At 50.9% G+C, this 17842-nt stretch overlaps 1 pseudogene; it reads left to right on the forward strand.

The window, feature by feature from the left end:
- The first annotated feature begins 16842 nt into the window (after positions 1-16842).
- LOC123090104 (E3 ubiquitin-protein ligase EL5-like) lies at positions 16843-17345 on the forward strand (annotated as a pseudogene).
- The last annotated feature ends 497 nt before the right edge of the window (positions 17346-17842 follow it).

Consider the following 17842-nt stretch of genomic DNA (forward strand, 5'->3'; position numbering starts at 1 on the left):
AAATCTGCAGAATTTGATGTTGGGTCCTGTTGGTCTAGTGAGCCACCTGATGAAATCAGGGCCATTATTTGTAATGAACATGTTTCTAAGTGGATGAATGTAAGGGTGCTGCTCATTATTTTAAAAAAAGTACCCATCTCATTACTTAAAAAAAGTACCCAGGCCGGGGCCGGGCGTTTTGGCTCCTGGGTCAGATGAGCCTGGGAGTGAAATGTAAATTCATAGAAATAGTAAAAATATTTTTTAAATCCCCAAAAAATTATGCTGAAAGATGCTTGAGTATGTGATGTCCGTGTAAATATTCAGTGTATTTGAACATCTAAAGAGCTCTGAGCAAAAAAGATAAATTTAGGGTGTGTGAAAAGATTTACTGTTTTACACTGTTTGGACCTTATTTTTTTGCTGATCGCTAGTCGGACGTCCGAATGGGCTAAAACTTTTCATGGACATCACGCACTCAAGCACCTTTCACCATTATTAGTTTTGTAATTTTTTAGTATTTTTTTAATTTACTATTCATAGTGTAGAATTTTTTTTTAGAAAAGGACGAGTACCCCCAGCCTCTGCATCTGGACGATGCATACGGCCGTATTATTAATTATTAACACAAGACCTTACAAAGTCGTACAACAGTAAGATCAAAACCACCGTCTAAGCAACATTTGTCGCTACTCCTATCCAGTTGATGAAGGGGCACTGATAATCTTGGCCTAATACCAAACAGACCTCGCAGCCAAACCTAACATCTAAGACCTGAGGTCACAACCAAGACACATGCCGGGTATGGGCACCCACCAGTCCAGCGTGCTCCTCAACCAGGACGCCTGCCGGGTGTGAGGCCGCCGCAGCCACCTGCCACCAATCCATCTTCAGCGCTGGACTGCTGCATCAACCTTGTCCGGTCTAGCTGCTGCCGACGCCACCATGATGCCAGACAACGTCGACCTCCTGCGCGTGTCCGTCACCACACATCTGACTCCAAGCCTCCGCTGCTCCATGCCGCCAAGAGCCGCCGCCATGAATATGTAGAAAGAAACACCGCTCCACTGAAGAAGCCATCCGCTGGTTCCTCGAGCCCGTGTCCATCTCCAAGAATGCCGCCCCCAAGGGGGTAACGACACATGAATGCCGCCGTCATCTGATCAACTAATCTAGGGTTTCCCCCGGAGGTATTGGGTGGGTTTGGGATTTGTACCTCGACGATGCCTTCATGAAGGAAACGATGATAAGGGCATCGTCATCACTGGCTCCCACCAATGACCGAAGACCAAGTATTCACTCGGATCCGTCCCAAGACATCCACCCAACAACTTGTGCACTGTCTCGACCGCCTTCAAAGCCCCAGATCTAGCCGCCTAGATCCGGCGACCAACCGCAACAGCAGTGCCACCATAGGAGCCCTGGCACACCAGCCACTGTCAGAATGCGCCACCACTAGAGCCTGGGAGGAGGACTCCCACTCCACCTCGCCAAACCGCGGGAGCCGCCGAGATCCATCCCGCATGCTCATAACCGTCTTTGATCTAAACCAATCCGCGGCAAAACCACGAGATCGGCGATGTAGATCCGCCTTGGATAGGGACAGCACCAAGCCATGCTGTCACCGGAAGCCCGAGCTTCACCCGCCACCACTGAGGGAGTCTTGGATTAAGGGGTCCTCAGACAACCGGACTATATACTTTGGCCAGACTGTTGGACTATGAAGATACAAGATTGAAGACTTCGTCCCATGTCCGTATGGGACTCTCCTTTGCGTGGAAGGCAAGCTTGACAATTCATATATGTAGATTTCCTTCTCTGTAACCGACTCTGTGTAACCCTAGCCCCCTCCGATGTCTATATAAACTGGAGGGTTTAGTCCGTAGGAGGATAACAATCATAATCATAGGCTAGCTTCTAGGGTTTAGCCTCTACGATCTCGTGGTAGATCAACTCTTGTAATACTCATATCATCAAGATCAATCAAGCAGAAAGTAGGGTATTACCTCCATCGAGAGGGCCCGAACCTGGGTAAACATCATGTCCCCCACCTCCTATTACCATTGGCCTTAGACGCACAGTTCGGGACCCCCTACCCGAGATCCGCCGGTTTTGACACCGACATTGGTGCTTCCGTTGAGAGTTCCACTATGTCGTCGTGGTAAGGCTTGATGGCTCCATCAATCATCTTCAATGACGCGGTCCAGGGGGAGGTTTTCCTTCCCGGACAGATCTTTGTATTCGGCGGCTTCGTACTGCGGGCCAACTCGCTTGGCCACCTGGAGCAGATCGATAGCTACGCCCCTGGCCATCAGGTCAGGTTTGGAAGCTTGAACTATACTGCCGACATCCACGGAGACTTGATCTTCAACGGATTTGAACCCATGTCAGGTATGCCGAACAGTCGTGACGAGCATGACTTAGATCTGCCATTAGACAGTTTTCGGGAGATCGCACCTGCGGCAGCCCCGGGAATCAATCCAGAGAAGAACGCGCCTTCCAAGGACAGGTGGATGGACCCCGGCACACAGGCCACACACTCATTGGCGTTGGAGCCAAACACTGATCCCACCTCCTGTGAGGGTGGTGTCATCGGACCCTCGGACTCGTCTCCGGCTACAGGATCCGAACCGCGTACGTCTGTGCCTATCGAATCTGATTGGGCACCGGTCATGGAGTTCACCGCCGCGGATATTTTTTAGCACTCGCCCTTTGGTGATGTGCTAAATTCATTAAGGTCTCTTTCCTTGTTGGGAGATTCTTGGCCGAACTATGCCCGGCTCGAGTGGGAAGCGGATGACAAAGAAATTCGTTTCCCACCCACCACCCACTTAATAGCCACTTTCGATGACTTAACCGACGTGCTTGACTTCAACTCCAAAGACATCGATGATATGGATGACGATGCAGGAGAAGAACAGGAACCACCGCCTATAGATCGCTGGACAGCCACCGCCTATATATGGTGGATACCCCCAAAGAAAGCAATGGTGATGAGGCAACCCAAGATAACCCCTTGGAGAAGCAACCTAGGCACCGGCGTCATAGGCGCCGCTCCAAGCCCTGCCATAGCAAAAATAGTGATACTTGCATAAGAGATAACAATCTGGATGGTGCCGAACATGAAAAAAATCCTGCCCAGCCAGGCTTCGAGCAGGCCGAGCAAGAGGATGGGCGAGCTAGCCCTAAGGAACAGGCAACAGATGGAGAATCAGAGGACGATAATTACATGCCTCTCTCCGAAGACGAAGTGAGCCTTGGCGATGAAGAATTCATCATGCCTGAGGATCCCGTCGAGCAGGAGTGCTTCAAGCGCCGGCTTATAGCCACTCCAAAAAGCATGAAGAAAAAGCAGCAACAACTTCAAGCTGATCAAGATCAGCTAACTAATAGATGGACCGAGGTCCTGGCTGCCGAGGAATACGGACTCGAGCGCCCTACCAAAAGTTACCCAAAGTGCAGGTTGCTACCTCAACTCGAGGAGGAGGCGTCAAAGCCCACACTACCAGCGCATGATGCGGCTGACCGGCCACCCTGTGGCCGAGACAAAGCGGCATACCAGCCCGAAGTCCAGACCGCACCCCGTCGCCAATCAAACGATAATACTAAGGCCTGGGGCTACATGAAGAACCTGCGAGATGTATTGGAAAACAAAGCAGGACAGTCAAGATCGATCTACGGATCACGGGGGCGCGCCACAACACGTGACGATGACCGTCACACCGGATATAATAAACCAAAGTCCGACTGGGCTGAATACAACAGACCAGACTCACTTGAACTACATCGGGATGTAGCCCGGCATAGAGGCGCCTCACACCCCCTATGCTTCATAGATTAAGTAATGGATCATGAATTCCTAGAAGGGTTTAAACCCGTAAACATTGAATCATATGATGGCACAACAGACCCCACGGTATGGATTGAGGATTTTCTCCTACACATTCACATGGCTCGCGGTGATGACCTACATGCCAGCAAGTACCTACCATTTAAGCTCAAAGGACCAGCCCGGCATTGGCTGAATAGCCTACTAGCAAGCTCCATTGGCAGTTGGGAGGACCTGGAAGACGCATTCCTTGACAACTTCCAGGGCACTTACGTGCGACCACCGGATGCTGGTGACTTAAGTCACATAACCCAACAACCCGAAGAGTCAGCCAGAAAATTCTAGACTCGGTTCCTAACTAAAAAGAACCAAATTGTCGATTGTCCAGATGCCGAAGCCTTAGCAGCCTTCAAGCATAACATCCGTGATGAATGGCTCGCCCGACACCTCGGCCAAGAGAAGCCAAAGTCCATGGAAACCCTCACGACACTCATGATCCACTTTTATGCGGGCGAGGACAGCTGGCTGGCTCGTAGCAACATCACACCAAAAAAAAACCGGCGATTCAGACGCCAGAGATAGCAACGGCAAGCCGCGACACAATAGACACAAGCGTCGCAACAATGGCGACAAGGCCGAAGACACGACAGTTAATGCCGGATTCAGAGGCTTTAAATCCGGATAGCGGAAAAAGGCATTCAAAAGAAACAGTACGGGCTCGTTCAGTCTGGACCGCATACTCAATCTCTCATGTCAAATTCACGGCACCCCGACAAACCAGCCAACCACACCAACAGAGAATGCTGGGTGTTCAAACAAGCCGGCAAGTTGAACGACGAGCACAAGGAAAAGGGGCTGCATAGCAATGACGACGAGGAGCCCCGGCCGCCGAACACAGGAGGGCACAAGAAAATCCCTCCCCAGGTGAAAATGGTGAATATGATATACGCAACCCATATTCCGAAGCATGAACGGAAGCATGCACTAAGGGACGTCTATGCGATGGAGCCAGTCGCCCCTAAATTCAACCCATGGTCCTCTTGTCCGATCACTTTCGATCGCAGGGACCATCCTACCTGCATCCGTCATGGCGGTTCGGACGGATTGGTCCTTGACCCCATCATCGACGGATTCCATCTCCCACGAGTCCTTATGTACGATGGCAGCAGCCTGAACCTGCTCTATCAGGATACAGTGCGCAAAATGGGCATCGACCCCTCAAGGATCAAGCCCACAAAAACCACCTTCAAGGGTGTCATACCAGGTGTGGAGGCCTGTTGCACGGGCTCAATCACACTGGAAGTGGTCTTCGGATCTCCGGACAATTTCCGAAGCGAGGAGCTAATCTTTGATATCGCCCCCTTCCGCAGTGGTTATCATGCGCTGCTTGGACGAACCGCATTTGCCAGATTCAATGTGGTACCACATTATGCATACCTCAAGCTCAAAATGCCAGGACCTCGCGGGGTTATAACAGTTAATGGAAACACAGAGCGCTCGCTCCGTACGGAAGAGCACACTGCGGACCTCGCGGCAGAAGTACAAAACAGCCTTCTTAGGCAAATAGCCAATTCGGCGATAAAAAAACCTGGACACCGTCAAGCGAGTCCGGAGTACCCCGCAACAGGATTATCCGGCACGACCAAAGCTCGACTAGCAATTTGGCCTCCGCCCCAGCCTCAGTCAAGTGGCAAAATTTGTGCCGCACGTACATAATTACGCACTTAAAATACCATGGGCATAGCGGAGGCACGGCTATGACACGGTCCACAATGCGGTTCGACCGCCCCAGGACCCACGCATCTTTACACCTTTTTTCTTTCAGGTCCCCATCTTCTGGAGGCTCTTCCAATAGACCGACTATCGGACACATAGCGGAACGGACACACCAAGAATACAGGAAGCCGGGACGTCCAAGGGAATCCTCAGGTGGTCTTTGATAATGATCATTATACCTGTTTTACATACCCGCACACATCTCGCTCCTGGTCAGGATGTGTCAAACTTGCCTATTTTGCTTATCGCACTACTTGTACATGTACATTTTGACGTATCATTTGAATAACAAGGGAAAATAGTGTACAACGTCAGCTTACTATTACGTTTATTTACCCCTTTCCTTTACTGCTTATTTATCATACCCGTGCATCTTGGTACGCCCAGTTTGCCAGGGGCTTCAGTGTACCCCATAACATGGCAAGAAAAGTCTGAACAATTTTGACAGTGCGGCACCCCGAACTTATAGCATTATATGCATCAGCCCTGAATCATGTCTTGGGTCAATAGTTGGGTTTGCCCGGCTCCTATGTTTTGGTACCTTACATTCCGCTATATCGGCTAAGGTAGCGCAGGGAGAACTACTGTGATTGTGTCCCGGTTCTTCCGGACGAGCACCTCAGTACAGAAAGCTGAAAACTGATTGTCATGATAAGGCGAGAGCTGGTCGCTGTTCGAGAGTTCTCAAATCCTTAAAGATTTTTTCCGCTTCAGGCCAGGAATTGGCCTCGTCCGATTTAGGCGTGTATAGTGCCCCAAGTCCGGTCTTCCGAATACTAGGGGCTTCGCCAAAATTTAAAATTGTAGACTTCTATGGCCAAGTGAGAGTGATAAAGCTGTATAGTCTGATTGCCTCGTTCGCTGCGTTAAACACCTCCTTAAAAGGACCAAAAATTTGGATAAAGAGTGTTTATATTTATCCCGAACACCCCAGTACTAGTTACATGGGGGCAGAAGCCGACGACTGGTCAACTCTCAAGATTTTATAAACGGCCGCACAGAAGGTAATATTTTAAATTAACAAGCGCCGTATAGCACACATAAACTCGTTTTCATATTACAGGATGATATGAGTGCATTCATTCAAATATTACATCCTTAGCACATTCATCCTCCACAAGGCGGGCACCCTTAATGACATTGTCATAGTACTGTTGGGGTGGCGGTGCTCCTTTCCCTTCGGTGGCCCCTCTATTACCAGCTTCTCGGCGTCCATCTTCGCCCAGTGCACTTCCGCACGGGCCAAGGCCCTGCGTGCACCTTCAATGCAGACGGACCGCTTAATGACGTCAAGCCGCGGAGAGGCATTTACCATCTGCTTGACAAGGCTGAAGTAGTCACCGGGCAGGGGCTCGCCAGGCCACAACCGGACTATGAGGTCCTTCATGGCCAGCTCGGCCGCCTTGTGAAGTTTGACCAGTTACTTCAGCTGGTCGCTCAAGGGCATCGGATGTTCGGCCCCAATATACTAGGACCAAAACAGCTTATCTGTCGAGCTCCCTTCCTCAGCTCGGTAGAACTCTGCGGCATCATAGATACTGTGCGGCAGATCTACGAATGCTCCTGGAGAGCTCCGAATTCTTGGCCGCCTCCATCTCCTGTAGGGCCTTCTGGGCTTCGACCTTGGCGTCTTGCACGCTCTGACGGGCCTTCGCAAGCTCCGACTCTTGCGTCTTGGATTCACGCTCCAAGGACTCGAATTTTTTGACGAAATCCTGGAGCTCTTGCTGGACCTCATCAACCCGAGCCTCTTGTTTTTCGTGCTCGGTGCGCTCCTTGGCCGCTTTGTCTTCAGCCTCGGACAGCGCCTTCTTAAGGGCCGCCACTTCGGTCGTGGCCCCTATTAACATTTATCATGCTTCTATTAGCATCAGTGATTTTTTTCCTTTGTATAACACACGGACGGGGTAGTACTCACCTCTGTTCTCTTCGAGCTGCCTCTTCACGAGGCCGAGCTTTTCTTCGGCCCGCCCCAGGTTCCGCTTCAGTCCGGAAACCTCCACAGTGAGGAAGGCGCGGCCAGCAGCGACGCCTGCTTATTCACATAGACATAATATGATTAGACTCCTGGGGATAATATTTGATCCTCTGTTCGGCGTTTTTTTCGAACACCAAATAGAGCATCAGGGGCTATGGTCTATACTGTGATATTTTCTCATACTTTAATTACTTACCTCAAAGCCTGTCAGGAGGCCGGCGCAGGCTTCGGTCAATCCGCTTTTGGCAGACTGAACCTTCGCAATCATCATACTCATAAGAGTACGGTGTTCTTCATCAAGGGAAGCGCTCTGAAGCGCTTCCACCAGGTTATCCGATGCCTCCGGATGGGCAGAGGTCATCGGCACGGGCGGCTCGCCCCCCTTAGCGAGGGGCTGCCTGCCCGAGTACGAAACCACTGGAGGTTCCGGAGCAATATCCGGCTAGGGGCCAAGCTTACTGCGGCCCCCCTCATCAGAATCCATGGGGATCTTCCCCCTCCCCCATGAGCCCGGCATCAGGGGTTTCGCCTTGAGGTGCCTCCAGATCTATCTCCCCCTAGTCCGGTATCCTTTGAGACAACACCTCAGTGTCGTCTGCAGGCCGGGGAGTAGAGGCCGTCGGGAGCGAATCGCTGTTCATCACCGACAAGCTCAAAGACCCATATGAGGAAGATAAGTCGATGTGGGCTTTGGACGGACTGCACAAACATGTTTTGACATGATAAGAAGCCATAAAGCTAAACATGCCAGAAGTATTATGGTATACGGATACTTACAACTTCGCCAGGGGCTTGTCCCTAGGTAGCCACTCCTCGTCGCTGTAGGCGGCTGTTGTGGAGTGGTCTGGAGGGAGGGTCCTTCCCTTCTTGGACCCTTCGGCCTCCTCGGATGGGGAGGCCTTCCTTTTCTTCGCCCCCTCGGTTTGAGGGAGGGGGTTTTCCTCTTCCTCCTCCTTGTTGTCATTGGAGGAGTTCGCCTCGGTGTCTTTGGATGATGAGTCCGACAAAACCTTGCACCGGAGACCTTTCCTGGTCCCCGTGGCCTTCTTCCTGGCCTTCTTCTCTGGCACGTCATAGGGCGCTAGAAATAACATCTCCGTCAGGAGATCAGTTGCTGGATCTTCAGGCAGCGCAGCTAGACAGTTGATTCGCTCCGCTATCGCCACATCGTCCTGTTAAATCAGTATGATGGCTTAGATTCCGAAATGTGGAGAGCTTACCGTATTGGCGGGGCGCTTTCGCTGAGTCCGTGGTCCTCGGTGGTGGGAGGAGGTACTCCGGCGGCCTTGAACAACACCTTCCAGACGTCTTTGTGTGTCGTGTCGAAGAGCTCTTGCAGCGTCTGGTGTTTGGCCGAATCGAACTCCCACATGTTGAATGCTCGTCTTTGACACGGGAGGATCTGGCGGAAGAGCATGACCTGGACCACGTTGACAAGCTTGATCTTCTTGCTCATCATATTTTTGACGCAGTTCTGGAGTCCGGTCAGCTCCACAGGCGCACCCCAGGCTAAGCCCTTCTTCTTCCAGGAGGTGAGCTGCATGGGGATGCCAGATCAGAATTCGGGGGCCGCCGCCCAGTTGGCGTCGCGTGGCTCGGTGATGTAGAACCACCCCGACTTCCACCCCTTCATGGTCTCCACATAGGAGCCTTCGAGCAAGGTGATGTTGGGCATCTTGCCCACCATGGCGCCTCCGCACTCCGCTTTTTGGCCGACCACTATCTTCGGCTTCACGTTGAAGATCTTCAGCCATATGCCAAAGTGGGGCTTGATGCGAAGGAAAGCCTCGCACACGACGATAAACGTCGAGATGTTGAGGATGAAATTAGGGGCCAGATCATGAAAATCCAGCCCATAATAAAAGATGAGCCCACGGAGAAATGGGTGGAGGGGGAATCCCAGTACGCGGACGAAGTGGGCGAGGAGCACAACCCTCTCATGGGGTTCCGGAGTTGGAACGATCTGTCCTGCGTCCGGGAGCCGGTGCGCGATTTCTGCGGCCAAGTATCCGGCCTCCCGGAGCTTCGTAATGTCCTCCTCCGTGACGGAGGAGGCCATCCACTTGCCTCCCACTCCGGACATGTTTGGAATGGCTGTACATAGGAGGTGAGAACTGGGGCGCTGGAGCTCGAGCGTGCGAGAATGGATGAGCGAAGGAAGAAGAAAGCGTGGGTGAAAAAGGAGAATCCCTATCTCTTTATAAAGGCGGTAGAAACTGTGCGCCTCCCCATTTGCCCGTTAAAATAGCTTATTCCCCAAGCGCCACGATTGATGGCGCGTTTGGGTTACCCATGCCCGTATTGATGAGAATCTCGCGATAAGGGGGACACGATCTCTGCTTCGACAAGATGTGTCAAGGAAACCGCCTCGCATTATGTGTTGTAGCTGGTTGTGAAAAACGGTTCGAATAATATCCGGACCGTGGCGTGATGTCATGCTATAAAAAGTTGTCAGCAGATTAGATTTGGGGAATATTGTGCTCTGTACGGTGGTATGTGGAATTTGTTTTGCAGAGCCGGACATGAGTCTCGTGTTCAAAATATTCTATGGAGTATTCGGAGAGGGAACCCACCTTGCAATGCCGAAGACAATCTGCGCGCCGGACTCATCGTCATTGAAGCCTGGTTCAGGGGCTACTGAGGGAGTCCTGGATTAAGGGGTCCTTGGACAGCCGGACTATATACTTTCGCCGGACTGTTGGACTATGAAGATACAAGATTGAAGACTTCGTCCCGTGTCTGGATGGGACTCTCCTTTGCGTGGAAGGCAAGCTTGACAATTCGGATATGTAGATTTCCTTCTCTGTAACCTACTCTGTGTAACCCTAGCCCCCTCCGGTGTCTATATAAACCGGAGGATTTAATCTGTAGGAGGACAACAATCATAATCATAGGCTAGCTTCTAGGGTTTAGCCTCTACGATCTCGTGGTAGATCAACTCTTGTAATACTCATATCATCAAGATCAATCAAGAAGTAATTAGGGTATTACCTCCATCGAGAGGGCCCGAACCTGGGTAAACATCGTGTCCCCCGCCTCCTATTACCATTGGCCTTAGACGCACAGTTGGGGACCCCCTACCCGAGATCCACCGGTTTTGACACCGACAGCCACCTTCCAGGGTCGCCGCCCCGGGATCCAGCTGCCGCCGACAGGGCGAGCCGCCTGCCACCATGACCACGGCCACCATGCTCGCGAGCCCATCGAACGGCCAGCGCCACCAGATCTTCCTCGGAGCCACAGCTCCACCTCCCCGACCCAGCACCACGCCACCGCCTTGCGTCGTCGCCTAACACGCTGCCATGTCGCCGCGACGCAGATCGGGGGAGAGCGCCTCGGCGCCATGGGTGACCCGCCTCACCTGATCTGGCGCGGGAGGGAAGAGAGCCTCCGCCGCCGCCATCAGCCACCTGGGGCTTTGCCCGGCGACCTCCTCTAGCGGCGGCGGAGGGGAGGGGGAGGATGGACGTGTCCGGCGGTGGCTAGGGTTTTTACCCGAGCCGCCTTAGCGGGAGGGTGATGCGGGGCGAGTCTGTCTTTAAAAGGAGGATGACCCCAGCCTATGCACCAACCAGGGATGCATACGGCCATTTTAGTATGAGTACCAAGATAAACATGTTCCTCAGAAATTTTTTAAATGAGTATCAAGATATTTCTTGATGATAGGTTCCACCACACACCAAGCTTGATCCTCAATAAATGGGGGGAAACCCCTTTGCATCATCTGTCAATTCTAGGAATTGAACTTGGGCCGCTAGGCTGCACAACCATATGCCCAACCACTGAGCCAAGGCTCTCATTGCATTCATAGTGTAGATGAGCTCGATACCTGAATTGAATATTTAGCAAGTCAAAACCATTTTTTTGCCTTACCCAATCCAATGTCTTCAGAAGCATTGGTGCATCGGCTCAACGCAAAGATCAAGAGGTCATCACCGCGATGGGGAGATCGAAAGATCAATAACCATGTTGTTCTCCCCTTTATAGCCATCCAATGAAAGTTTTCTCACTTCTCGGTACATGCGCGTACTTTAGTACTCCCTTCGATCCATATTACTTGTCGCTCAAACAGATCCAGATGTATTTAGACGTATTTCAGTGGTAAAAACATTCTTTTGAGCGACAACTAATATGGATCAAAGGGAGTATTTCAAATTGCATGTTCCTTTGGGTCGTTAACTTACAAATAGTGGCCATATAATTAGCGGAAAAGCCATGTGAAACCAATAAAAAACCTGAATCACCCGTCATAGAACATAACAGGAAAACTGATTTCAACTGATACACACTATCAAAAGAGCACGTGTGTTGCAACAGAAGAAGAAAATATCGCACTACCGTAACCCAATATCAATGAGTCAAGATCCCAGTGGGTCTTGCCAAGGCATCTCTCTCAAGGCACAAGATGAGAAATCCGTTTTCTATTCATGCAAGGTTTTCCTGAGGCGTGCATGCACCGTTATCGACGGTTTCTTTTGTCTCCAATTTGGCTTTGCTGAGGTGTCCATTTGCAATCCGGGTCGGTGTCGATAGGAAAGAAAGATGGATCATGCGCTATTGATTAAGGTTGCACCGGTAAATAGCATTTTTAAATTATTCAATAGGTAAAATAACATCATATTCAAATTCTAGACATTTTTAACCAGATTTCATATATAACATGTTAAAATTGGAGTAATGTTTTAAAAGATATGGATATTTTTTTAAAGTACTATTCATTCTAGATGGACCGTGGGTTATTTACAGAAACGGTAGGTTCTTTTTCGCTAAAACACAAAAAATGATTTTTTCGGTCACTTAATGGTGGAGTGCAGGTTATTTACCAGAAAAGCGAGGGGGTTTCTATAAAACAGTAAAAACAGTTTGTTTTCTCACTTAAAAGTGGATGGCTAGTTAATTATCAAAAGAGAGAGGGGGGTTTTCTATAAAAATGTGTGATGTACGGACAGAAGCACTAATCCCTTTATTACTAGATATAGTTTGGTTTGCTCTTTTTTCCACGATAGGGTCCCAAAGTCATGAGTTAAGTATCATAGGTCCTTACAAACACTCCCATATAGAAAATAAAATTACATTTAAATCATTGCGGTGTCGAAGTCTTGTACCTACATCCACCATCGACCGCCACCAGCATAGCTCGATGTAGCCTCTGGGTCTCTTCCTCAGCGGAGTAAACTTTTTAAAAGCCCATGAGCCAGAAGAAGCAGCGGTCGGGAAGTTATTGATGTAAGCCAAGAGACACCATCGGATGCGATCTGCGAAGCAACTTGCTACCCCAGAGAAGAAAATGCCTATAAGGGCACGTAGAAACTTCGAAAACCGTGAAAGCCGGCTGAATCCAGGTGGATCCACCAGAAACCTAAACCGGATCCCAAAATATCCACCGGAGACACAACTCCATATGTCCTTCGATGGTGATAAGCACACCAACGGGGTAGGGAAAGGGCAGGGAGACCACAAATCGCCTACACATCCTTGGCGCCGACCCAGAGCAATCCACCGAACCCTCCATACTAGGTCCCTACGATCAGCAGCCTCCCCGACGCCGTCAGCGTCGCACATGCTTTCTCTGGCAGCGCACCCAATGACGGCGGGAGAGGGGGAGGGGATGGAGTGTTGGGAAAATCAGCACCTTTTTATTAAACTAATCCATGAGTAAATAGTAAGCATGAAAAATGTGGCATGCAACTCATACCGATACCTAAGCATGTGAGTATGTATAGTACATAGAAACAAAGCATCTATGAACACGGTATATACGAATAGCACATGAACGAGTAAATGAGGGATGAACAGATCATACCCTTCGGTTGGCTAGGCCAACGAGGCGGTGGCAGCAGCAAGCTCAGCATCGTTTGTGGCCTTCTTCTTGGCGGCGGTGTCGTCGACCATGGTGTCGATTGAGGGAAAATAGTGGAGGCAGAGGAGGACAAAGATGAGGTCCGGTCGGGAACAGTCGCATCGAGACCTCACCAAAAATCTTATTGCCGTTGTCCCGGGCAGGTTCTCAAACAACAGGGTTCTGGAGGCACATGCTCTTGAGATTAATTAACCATCCCTGACCAACAGAAATAAGGCTCGGTTCAGCGGAGGATGGAGAGCACGTGTGTGCAGCTTCTCTTCTCAAGTTCCCAATGACATGTGGTAGAGCAGCCCTTATAAAGAGATCTCACTCTGATTTCACTAGGAGTGTAATACACTTCTCACCACTTGACATGCACCTAAATAGGCTTAGAGATTAATCAAGGATTATTGTCTTATATGGGCCTAAGCACATCTATAATCCAACATGGAGTGGCACACCCGCCTCCGCCTCTCTCCCGGTGGAAACGTTATCAAATTGGCTGTTCTTCTTTGACATTTTAGGCAATTGATATAATTAAAAAACTCATAATGCACTACAAGAGACAAAGAACTTTGGTCAGCAGAAACCCCTAACATTAAGAATCGTTCCAAGGACGATGGAGCTATTACATAAGTACAGAAGAAAATCTCAAGGGTGTCATGATATCTTTCATGTCGAGTTCTGAAAGTCTCTGTATAATTTAGAAATATTGGTCAGCTGCCGAAGCCAGTAGGCCACGTGGGATAAAAATTTCAAGAGCTAGCTGGGGCTAAACAACTCAACATGATCGCACACTTGTACTAGTGCCACTACTTGTCAGCTGTCATTTGTCAGACCGTGCTAACTAACCGGCGTTTCATGGCAATATATTAGGACGCTAAGACTTATTAAGTTATCGACCGCCGGATCTTGACAATATGTAATCGCAAACAAAAGGATGAAAATTATTAGGAGTTGTTTAGCTTCAGATTCTTTCGAGAGTGGAAGGATTCCAACCCAACGGCATGGCGCTGGTAGGAGGCCAAAATTCATGGACGCGATCATATTAATCACACTACCTTCACCGGAGAAGACTTGTCTCCTCCAATCGAAGTGGAAGCTAAGGAACGGCCCAATGGGTCGACCAATTAGGATTAACGAAATGATGGGCATAAACTAAGATTTTACCCGAAGAGTTAGTGAACCACATTACCATAAATACACCAAGACACCATTCCTTGTCCTCGGAGAGGTAGCTGGGTCGCATCTCTGCTGGGTTCTGGCTAAGCTTAGTCTCCTCCGGTGCAGTAACTAAGGGCATCTCCAGCTGCGCCCCCAACAGGCTCCCCCAGGCCACTTTTTCGGCGCCGGTACCAAAAAACGGCCCAGTCGCGTCCCCAGAACGCCGAAAATTGCCGGTTCGGACCTTTTTTCCGCCCGGCGGTCACAGGCCGAACCCGGCGCGCTGGGGAGCCGTTGGGGGCTCCGGCGCTAGGGAAAAGCACGCCTGGCCCACACCGACAGGGGAAAAGTCAAGGTTTTTTTCCCCCGACTCGCCTCGCACCCCCCGCGCCCTCGGTCATCACTAGCTATATCCCGGCGACGGCCGCCGGCCTACTCCGCTAGATAGCCATTCCCCGCTGAAAAATAGCAGCGCTTCGCCGCGGCAGCCCCTCCCGCAACAGTTGGTCGTTTCCGGCCGCCATTTCCGGCCGCGGAGGCGCGGTTTAACGGCGGGTACACGCCCACCGCACGCAAGGTGTTCGGCGTTTTGATTGTCTCGGCGATGGACTCGGATAAGGAGGAAGAGCTCGCCGCGCTGCTGGAGGAGGAAGCCGCGGCCGACGTCCAGGAAGAAGAGCATCTGATGGTGCTCGCCGCCCTCGCCCAGCTGCTGCCGATCAATGAAAAGCCGCGTCGAGGTGGCTCGGCGCCGGGGCGGGTGAAAGCAAAGAACCGGCATCGTCTGCAAGGCTACGACATGCTCTACTCCGACTACTTCGCCGATGCTCCACTTCATGGCGAGAGAACATTTCGGCGCCGTTATCAGATGAGCCGAAAGCTCTTCCTCAGGATTGTGAATTCCATCCGGGAGTTCGACAACTACTTCAAGTGCAAGATGGATTGCACCGGCGCTCTTGGATTCACCTCCATCCAGAAGTGCACGACAGCGATGAGGATGCTTGCATATGGAGCTCCCAGTGATTCACTCGACGACTATGGGCGCATGGCCGAGTCCACCAGCATAGAGTGTTTCTACAAGTTCTGTCGGGCAGTGGTGGCAGTGTTTGGGCCACAATACTTGAGAACACCCAATGCGGAAGACACTGCTCGGATCCTAGCCCAGAATGTAGCAAGAGGATTTCCTGGGATGCTTGGAAGCATCGACTGCATGCATTGGCAATGGAAGAACTGCCCATTTGGTTGGCAGGGGATGTACAAAGGCGCCAAAGGCAGTTGCAGTGTGGTGCTTGAGGCGGTAGCCACACAGGACCTCTGGATTTGGCACTCCTTCTTTGGTATGCCAGGAACTCACAATGACATCAACGTATTGCAGTGCTCTCCTGTTTTTGCCAAGCTCGTTGAGGGTCATTCTCCTCCGGTGAACTTCGAGATCAATGGGCACCAATACAACAAGGGGTACTATCTAGCTGACGGCATCTATCCGAGATGGTCGACATTTGTAAAGACGATCTCAAACCCTGTGGCAGGAGGCAAGAACGTCTGGTTTGCGAAGGTTCAGGAGGCTTGCAGGAAGGATGTCGAGCGGGCATTTGGTGTGCTCCAATCTCGATTCGCTGTTGTTCGGTACCCCGCTCAGACCTGGTCGAAAGATCAAATGTGGGATATCATGACTTGCTGTGTCATCTTGCATAACATGATCATCGAGAGCGAGCAAGAAGACCCAGTGTTTGACACTGAACCATACTACAGGCAGGGTCCTCTAGCCGAAGTTGATCACCAGCTACCGGCAACTTGGACTGCCTATCTCAGTATGCGTCAGGAGATCCGAGACCCACAGGTGCATCATCAACTGCAGAAAGATCTGATTGAGCACCTATGGAGGCTCAAGGGGGACGCCGCGTGATGAAATACGAGTTTTTATTTGTTGAACTATATAATTTGTATTGAACTATTTGTTGTTGTAGTATTTTGTTGAAGTATTTGATTTTTCTGTGATGAAATATGTGATAAGGAATAATTGTGAGGATAATTGAACGCCGAGACACGGCGAAACCATGCCGAATATGGGCCTATTCTCGCCCATATGGGCCGTTTATTCGCCGAAATTGGGCTGCAAAGTGGGCCAATTTCGGCGCCTGGGGGCGAGCTGGGGGCGACGATTGGGCGCAAAACCGCCCCAGCGCCGAGTGTATCGCCGGCTCGCCCCCAGGAGGCGATTTCTATGCGTCCTGGGGGGGCCAACGGCTGAAGATGCCCTAACACACAGGAGAGATGGAGGCCGGCGGCATTTCTCCTGTCTCATCGCCGTCGCAGGCAACCGGCGGGCAGGTCAACTGCCGCACTTGGTCGGCCGTCGCGGCCGCCAGCGTCACCCTCATCCTGCTCTACATTTTTTGGCGCTTCGTATGGCAGGGCAAGAAAGACGCGCCGAGGAACGATGGCACCGGCGCCGCCACGTCGTCCGCTCCACCGTCGCCACCTTCATGCCCGTCGCAGGTGGCTGGCGGAACGAGCGACGGAGAACACGACGAGAACGAGAGGATGCAGCTCCCGGTATTCGTGCACGTGGCCAAGGAGAAGGCGGAGTGTGCGGTGTGCCTGGTGGAGTTTGGGCTCGGCGAGATCGGGCGGCTCATGCCGGGCTGCGGCCACGGGTTCCACACCGCCTGCATCGAGACGTGGTTCCGGGTGAGATCGACATGTCCGCTCTGCCGCGCCGCGGTGGTACACAAGAGCGGATCGCCCTTGATCAATCTCCACGTGGCGCGTGGTAACTCGTTGCATAACGGAAATGTTGTACTGTAGAACAGATAACAAGCAATTGTTTAGTCCTGCAATCATGAATCTACTTGTGTTTATGTAATATAGAAAACAAGCATATATTTAGTCCATTATATAGTGCAGGCCAATGTTGGCCCAAATCGTTCCTTTCGAGTTGAGAATTGATTTTCGTAAAATGTTACTTTCTCTAGAGCATGAAAATTGTATTAACTCTGTTAAAAATTCGGAAAAAAAAATGTTATCTCTTAGTATAAGACACGGGTGCCGCCATTGCTCACGGGCAACAGCCCTAGTTAGTCATGTTTAAGTGGATTGATGTGAAGTGTTGATCTAGAGATGGACGGCCGAGAAAAGAAGATGGCTTCACCACACTGAGAAAAGAAGATTGTCGACGAAGTCGCCAGAAAGCTCGGGAATGGCGGCGACGGTTCAAGAGTGGATGAACACGATGCAATGGTCCTCGGCGACGGCAGAGTGGACGACGGTGATC

Source organism: Triticum aestivum, chromosome 4B (genome assembly GCF_018294505.1).
Source record: "Triticum aestivum cultivar Chinese Spring chromosome 4B, IWGSC CS RefSeq v2.1, whole genome shotgun sequence".
Classification (NCBI taxonomy): Eukaryota; Viridiplantae; Streptophyta; class Magnoliopsida; order Poales; family Poaceae; genus Triticum; species Triticum aestivum.